The following is an 8,956-nucleotide window of genomic DNA, read 5'->3' as shown; positions in this document are numbered from 1 at the left end:
TCTTCACTTGTCTGTGCCCTTCCTCCTTCCCTTTCTCCCATTGATCACTCTCCTCTCCTTTCAAAGTCCTTCTTCAGCCCTTTACCTTTTCCACCCATCACATCCCAGCTTCTCGCTTCATTTCCCCCTCCTGCCCCACCCGCTTCCCTCCTCACCTGCCAGCTTCTCCTTCCACTCCCCCCCACCACCTTATTCTGCCTTCCTTTCCAGCCCGTAGCATCAACTGCTTATTCCCCTCGATAAATGCTCTACGACTTGCTGAGTTCCTCCAGCATTTTGTGTGTTTCCAGGCTGGAAAAAATGTTATGGTTGGTGTCTCTGCTGTAATCATCTTGCTATAATCTCAGCTGAATGTAAACTGACAGATTTGAAATTATTTACTCTACTTAATTATGGGTTGCTGGAAGACAAGAATGTGATAACTGTAACCACTTCAAAATGTTGCTTCAGCTGCCTGTTTTTCTATTTGAAATAGTAATTGATGCTGTAGGGAAATTGGTGAGTTAAAAAGTATTAAGAGCAATGTGCACAGGTTCGTACCGTATCTTCTAAGTTCTGATTGTCTAAAGTGGAGAATGTGGTTCTTCAGATTTTTCATATTTATCAGCAGTTAGTCAATGTTGGCAATTTATAGTTGACAGATTTTATGTTACATTGAGTAAGTTTTTATCTTGATGACAAGGTTGTTTGGGACTAATTCAAAAGCTTTAGGAAACTATTATATCTGCTTTTACCTACAGCACCGTGGTCTGCTTGGCAAAGGGTAACGTGCATAAAGCATGTGAGCCATCTAACTGAGCTGTATGCAAAATCATTTCAATTACACATTATAAAGAGGCTTTAATTTTTTAAAAATTGTACCTAAAATCTGATTTCAGTACTGAAGATTTGGGCAGTAATTTTTTTTTATGGGTGATACCACCTAATAATCTAACTGATATGAAGGACAGAGAAAGAAAGGGAAAATGTGAAAATACTGACAATAAAACAGTTACTATAAATCTAGTGCCAGATTATTTCAGTTTTAAGCCTTTTACTGTTCTTGTCCATAACATCTGAACAAAACAGTGGCCTCTCTACACATTTTGCTCATCTTTATCATGGCAGGGATACAGAGCAAGTAACATGAATGTGTTTGCCTCAGTGCTTAGCAATTAAGGTGAAAGAATAAATTGTTCTAAGTACTTGCTTTTAAAAGAATATGCCACCATTTTAAAAGAGAATTTGCTGCTTCTCCCACAACCCCTGCTATTCAAACATGTGGCTCAATACACTTGTGCAATTCAAGGCAATTGAGTTGAAAGAATCTTACTGAAAGCCACTTGGTTTACCCTAGTGAGGTAGAAAGCTTAGAGAACCTGTTTGTTAAAAATGTGAAGGGATCTCCAGTAGACATCAGCAAGCATATTTTTTTTAAATTAAGTTCAACTCTCCATTGGAAACAGTGGAAAAAGCTGAAATTTTAAACTCTCCGCCAGCAAAAGAATTTAACATTTGTAACAATCTCAGATGAGTGGGAGGTACAGTGAGTGAAACTTCTTAATCGCTTTTTGGGAGAATATTTGTCTGTTATACTGTTCATTGGTCAGTGTTATAATAGCTGTTAAGAAAAAAAAATGAAATGGAAATATTTACATTGAAATCTATAGTAAGTCTTCATTTTTGTACAGAAAGTATTGGTAACTACCCGTATGTGCACTGAGCCAGTGATGTTGGAATATTACTACAGACTATAACATGTGTTCCATCTCTCTCAACTGTCTGCTTTGTTTGATTGTATGTTCCATTTGCAAAGAGTTGCAAGTCTCAGTGATGCCCTGAAAATACAGGGCATCTTGGACACATTCAGCAGAAACAATTATCCACCTCTCACCTAATACAACACCTAAGTTTTTATCTCTTCATTGCCAGCTCCATTTAATTGCCTTTGGCAGCAATATTCTGATACAGGACATTATGGTCTTAAAATCTCTTTCTCAAATGTCATCAACCTCTTTTTAAGCAAAGCCAAATCAAGGGTTGGTGATCCAAGTCCATCACAATACTTTCTCACCCCATTCAACTCTAAAATCAGATTTTCATTGTCTTCACATCTCCACTTTCTCACTCGAAGGCTATTGAATGAACTTCCTAGTTCTCTGACTGCATTGTTTTATAAATGGACTTTTGATTGCCATATAGAAGTCCATATTTACAAAGAGAGTTGATCAGGGGAAATAAAAACAGAACTTTCTGGAGCTCTCAGAATTAACATTTCATGTTGATCACTGTTTATCATAATTCTTATCTCCCCTCTGCATCTCTTGTGAAATGCTCAGAAATATAACATCTAGAAAAATATAGGTTTTTATTCAAGTACTTTTTAACATTCTACTCAATCTGGGCTCTATTTAGATATAAGAATTAGCTTCTGGACTGGGATCTGGGGTGGGGCTGGGAAAACTCTGCTTTCTAAGAACTCTTAGGGGACCTTCATCTGTGCCAATATATTCAATGATCTTGAATATGTTTAACGTACAAGATAAAGGCAGATGCACAAGATCATAACCAGCCATGTGGAAAGGCTGCAGTACTGCCAATGACAAGATGCAGTTTTCAAAGCTAGTGCTGTGACAGCAGTAGATATTCCCCCAGCACCCCAGCACCCCCCCTTGTGGATTGTCACTATGATGCATAAGGCTTTCAGTGATGAGTATTGTCTTAGAACTCTGAAACACAAAAACGAATTCAAAGGAAAACACAGAGCCAGGAATAACTTGTGTGATTCTTGGTTTTACTTTTTAGCGAGAAGTGTAAATATGGTGTAGTGGCATGGTGACATGTAATTTACATACTTTTACATATAATCTGCAATGCATTATGTAAACAAAGAATGCTTAATCAAATGTATTCACAATATTACTCAAATAACACTGAAATATTAAATACACAGTTCTCTCCCTGCTTAGCTCTAAACTGCAACTCAGTATGGAATACATCTATCTCTGGCTCTCCCTGTACGTCATTTTAACTTGTCCCATTCAGGCCTAAAGATTTAATCAGTGAGTTCTTACTCTTGTGAGATAACGTCTTTCCTGACAAGGGATTGCACTGCTTGGTAGGAGAGACTTCTGATTGTGAAGCAATCTTGGGTTCTGGGGCTTCCTTTGTGGTGGTTGTAGAAGTTGACTCTGACCGCAGGAAGTGGTTCTGACAGCTCTGGTTGTGTTCAAGACACGTTGGCATCCTGAACAGTGCATGGCAAGCTTCCCCGGATGATGTGGATCAGAATGTGAGTACAGTGTCTGACATCACCATTCCCTTTACCTTTTGGAAAGCTGCCTCTCACTGTTTTGTCCATTGCCATTTCTTCCTGATCTGTAGTAATGAGTTCAAGGGGGTGGAACATTGTAGCCAAACCCTGTTATAATTGACAAATTCTAAAAAGGACCATAACTGTGACATGTCCTTTGGCCTTGGGACATCCACCACTGCTTGAATTTTCTCAGCACACTTGTGTAATCCTTGTGCGTCAATTGTATGACCACAGAAAGTGAGGCTTGGTTTAAAGAATTCACACTTGTCACATCCTGCTCTGAGCTCATGATCTTCGAACCTCTTCAACACTGTCATGAGTTTTTGGAGATGCTCCTTGACATCCTTGCCTACAGAGTGCTGGTGCAGATGCCACTCCAAAAATAAACTGAATAAAGCGCTTTGAGTGTTGCTCATGAGAAACACTTCAGACTCGGCTTACATCTCCTTCCGTAGGCATGTCTCAGCGAAGTCCACTTTGCTGAAGTGATTTTCTCCAGAAAGGTTTGCAAAGATATCCCCCATCCTGAGCAGAGGGTTTTGATCTAGTTTCAGTACTGGGTTGATGGTGAACTTAAAATCACCAAAGATCTTGATAGACCCATTCTTCGTGGCTAGTGGGACCACTGGCATTGCCCCTAGGCTCTACTCAACCTTGCAAAGAATCCCTTCAGCCTCCATGTGATCTAGCTCACTGGCTACTTTATCACAGATGGTATAAGGAACTGGATGGGCTTTGTAAAACTTGAGTGTGGCATTTTCATTTAACACTATTTTACTTGTGATATGTTTGAGTTTTCCAATGGCGTCCCTGAACACTGTTGTGGCATCATCCAGTACCTTTCTTAATTCACTTTCAGTTGACTTTTTCAAAAATCATTGGACTTTGGCAAGGTGCCAGAGGACTGGAAAATTGCAAATGTTAACTTACAGGTTGAGTCGGTGGTGAGGAAGGCAAATGCTATGCTAGCATTCACCTCAAGAGGTCTAGAATGCAAGAGCAAGGATGTGATGCTGAGGCTTTATAAAGCACTGGTGAGGCCTCACCTTGAGTATTGTGAACAGTAGAAAAGATGTGCTGGCATTGGAGAGGGTCCAGAGGAGGTTCACAAGGATGATTCCAGGAATGAAAAGGTTATCATATGAAGAAAGTTTGATGGCTATGGGTCTGTACTCACTGGAATTCAGAAGGATGGGGGGGGGGGCTCTCATTGAAACTTTTCGAATGTTGGAAGGCCTTGATATAGTAGATGTGGAAAGAATGTTTCCCATGGCAAGACAGTCTAGGATAAGAGGGCACAGCCTCAAGATAGAGGGGCGTCCATTCAAAACAGATGCAGAGAAATTTCTTTAGCCAAAAGGTGATGAATTTGTGGAATTTGTTGCCGCATGCAGCTGTGGAGGCCAGGTCGTTGGGTGTATTTGAGACAGAGATTGATAGGTTCTTGATTGGACACGACATCAAAGATTACAGGGAGAAGACCAGAAAATGGGGTTGAGGACGAGATTTTTTAAAAAAGTATCAGCCATGATTAAATGGCGGAGCAGACTTGATGGGCCAGATGGCCTAATTGCGCTCCTATGTCTTATGGTTCTATGGACTCTATCACAGGATGTGGCATGTAAATTGTGGTTGGATCTCCAATCAAGTTGCAGTCGTCACAGCCCGTAAAGTGATGGCCATCCTGTTTTTAAACACATAGAAGCCATATTTTTGCTTACTCATTTAATTCCTCTACCATTTTTATTTCATTATAAATTCTGCTCATATTTGTATTGTCTTTACCTTGTAGAAATTCTGACATTATATGTTCTTTCTAGTTTTGTCTCATTTTACTTTCTATCAATTTCATTCATCAGTTACTGATTTTTTTTTTGTTTTCAAATGTTTTTATTATGAAGCAACATCAGCTTAACCACAACCGACAATGCCTTAAAGTACAATGCTTCTTTTTTCTTTTCTTTCTTATAATAGGCATCCGATTGTCTCATGAGACCATGGATTTGCGCCTTGGAAGGTTTCCAGGCCACAGGCCTGGGCATTGTATGAAAGACCGGTAGTTGCCTATGCTGCAAGTGTCCCCTCTCCACGCCGCTGATGTTGTCCAAGGGAAGGGCACTAGGCACAGAGCAATGTGTGATTAAGTGCCTTGCTCAAGGACACAACACGTTGCCTCAGCTGAGGCTCAAACTAGCGACCTTCAGATCACTAGACCGACGCCTTAACCACTTGGCCACATAACAACTTAATGAAAGTCAAATGAATGTTACTGATTTCTAGAAAGTTGCAAATCAAACTGACTTCATGGTAACTTAATGCGTCATTACATTAGATTTAATACTGTCATTTTTCCTATAATCCCCAGTTGAACCATTTTTCCTGCTGTGATTGTGTGCTGTCATCTACAAGGCATGTAGGGTTTCAATACAATATTCTGCAGTTGCCTAGATAAATGCAGCACCAAGAAAGTTGACACCATCCAGGATCATCGCATCACCAGTACTTCATTCGCCACCCTAAGCATTTGTTCCCTGCACCACTGACTCAATCTCCACCATTTAGGACTAGTTTTTCCCAGCAGTGCACCACCACAACTCCAACTCATAACCTTCACCACCAAAAAAAGGGCAAGAGCACCAGAAGGTATAGAACAGTATTTAGGAGTGGGTATAAATGCTGATCTTGCCAGTGATGCCCAGATTCTGAAAGATGCAAAGATTTCTTTGTTTTAAAAGATGGATTACGATTAGAGTTACATTTATTTTTTTTTTTCCAGAGGATAAACTACAGGTGCCATATGATGTTTATACTTTTTGTTCTTGATCTCTTATTTTACAATTAGTTTCCTGGCTTTTGGGCAGACAAGTCCAAACACCTCATTTAAATGAATATAACATTTACTGAAATCTCATGTTGCTTGCTGTCTTATCACTTTGAAGAAGACGGTGGGAAAGAATAAGAAAAGAACAATTAGAAGCAGAGGCTAAATAGAATGGCAGCTTGTTCGATCCCACAGAGCACCTGAAGTAGATAACTGGGATCTTGGGTTGCTGTTCCCTGGACACCAGACAACTGGTGAAGACTGGAACAACACAATCAATGCTTTGTCATGACTGCAACATCCTCCAACAACAGTTTATTTTGATCAAATTAAGCCGTCATTCAGAATGGAGGATGACTTGCTTCACTCAAGTTTTGTGCTAATTCATGAAGCCAATGTAGGAACCACAGATCTTCTCAGATGATGCAGCTGGTGCCTGGTGGGGTGGGTGGGATGTTTGTGAGGTGGTTCACTCCTTTTGTCACTTGTGCATAACCTTAATGATCTTGATGCCATCCTACATGTTTCTTTCTGTTTGTAATGTGAACCATTTTGCTTCCACCTTCTGTATGCCGTTCAGAGAATATTCACTAAGGTGATCCTGAGGAAAGATTAAACGGTTTGGGAATTTATTGGAGTTTAGAAAAATGAACTGTCCTCAATGAAACATGCAAGATTATTGAGCAAAATCCAGTCTGCTGGAGGAACTCAGGAACTCAGCAGGTCTAGCAGCATCTGGTGGGGTGGGCAGAATTGTTGCAGCTTTGGTTCAAACCTCCGCATCAGGACTGGGTTTGCACACAAGAACATTGACAAGTTTAGACTATAAGAGATAGGAGCAGAATTAGGCTACTCTGCCATTCCATCATGGCTGATTTATATCCCTCTCAACCCCATTCTCCTACCTTCTCTCTGTAGTCTTTGATGCCCAGGCTAACCAAGAACCATTCAACCTCCACTTTAAATATACTCAATGACTTGGCCTACACAGCTGTCCATGGCAATTCACAGCCATCTGGCTAAAGAAATTCCTCTTTGTCTCCTTTCTGAATGGACTCACCCAGTATAGCAAACATCATCTCCACATCCACGGCTATCTATGCTTTTCAATATTTGAATAGGTTTCAATGAGATAGTCTCCGACACCTCTTGCCTCCCCCCACCCCCCCCCCCACTATTCTTCTAACCTTCAGTAAGTCCAGGCCCAAAGCCATCAAACAATCCTCATATGTTAACCATTTATTCCTGGAATCGTTCTTGTGAATCTCCTGTGGACCCTCTCCAATATCAGCACATCTTTTCTAGATAAGGGGCTCCAAACTGCTCACAATACTCAGTGTGGTTTGATCAACATCTCTGAAAGCCTCAGCATCACATCTTTGCTCTCATATTCTAGTCCTCCTACCAACTCAACCTACAACTTAACCTTTAGGGAATCCTGAACAATAACTCCCCAATCCCTTTGCACCCCTGATTTTTGAATTTTCTCCCCGTTCATAAAATAGCCTACACCTTTATTCCTTCTGCTAAAGTATATGATGATACACTTCTCTACACTGTCTCCTACTGACCACTTCTTTGCCCATTCTCCCAATCTGTCCAAGTCCTTCTGCGGACTCCCTACTATCTGCCCTGCCACCTATCTTTGTATCATAGGCAAGGAGGTAAAGCATTTTGACAGGGTAAAGGCAGAGAGGATATTTCTTCTCATGAGAAAGCTGACAAACAGAAATCATGGCCTAAGAATAAGGTGGGCCCATTAATAACTGGGAATGCCAAAATAAAACATCAGCCCAAAATACAGTCACAGATCAGTTGTCAAGTCAGGCCAGAGCTTACATGCTACAAAGCAACACGCACAAAATGCTTGAGGAACTCAGCAGGTAAGGTATTATCTATGGAAATGAATAAACCGTCAACGTTTTGTCCGAAACCCTTCTTCAGGATTGGAAAGGAAGGGAGAAGATGCTAGAATAAAGTGGTGGACGGGGACGGGGAGGAAGATTATCTAGAAGATGATGGGTAGAAGAGGTAAAGGTCTGGAGAGGAAGAAGAGGTAAGAGGCAGAAACTGGAGGGAGAAACCGATGTTCTCGCCATCAGGTTGGAGGCTAACTAGAGGAATATGAGGTAATACATCTCACACCTGAAAATTGACTCCAGGCAAGAGAGGAGCCCGTGGACTGACATGTCGGAACGGTAATGGGGAGAGGGATTAAAATGGTTGGCCTCTGGGAAGTTCCACTTTTGGCAGAGGGGGCAGAGGTGCTCGATGAAGCGGTTCCTCTTCATGCATCAATGTCTACAAAACAAAGTCCAGGCACCATCACCAAATCAGCACATCCCCTCCCGATGAGCTTAATGCAGTTTATGTACATTTTGAACAGAAGTTCAAAGTAAATTTATTATCAAAGTACTTATACTACCCCAACAATCTCCAATCCACCAGAACTGGTAGTTGCTACTGTGGATTTAAGATCCGTCTTTGGGAAAACTGAACCCACAGAGAACATCTGGCCCACGTGGTGTCCCCGGCCGTGTTCTTCGATCCTGTGCAGATCAGCTGGTGGAGGAATTTGCAGACACTTCCCATCCCCATCTGCTTTAAAAGGATCAGTATCATCCCAGTTCCAAATAAAAACAAGGTAATGCACTTCAATGACTACCCCAGTGGTTAGGGCATCCACCATCACAATGTACTTTGAGAGGGTGGCAACTACTACACATTAATTTCAGCCTCCCAGACAACCCCAACCTACTGTCATTTGCCAACCATTGGAATAGATCCTTGGTGGACCTGGCTCTACACATTTCTCTGGACAGTAAGAACTGTAGTTTACA

This window comes from Mobula birostris, chromosome 2, assembly GCF_030028105.1.
Source record: "Mobula birostris isolate sMobBir1 chromosome 2, sMobBir1.hap1, whole genome shotgun sequence".
NCBI classification, from domain to species: Eukaryota; Metazoa; Chordata; class Chondrichthyes; order Myliobatiformes; family Myliobatidae; genus Mobula; species Mobula birostris.
Note: the sequence above shows the minus strand (reverse complement) of the source record.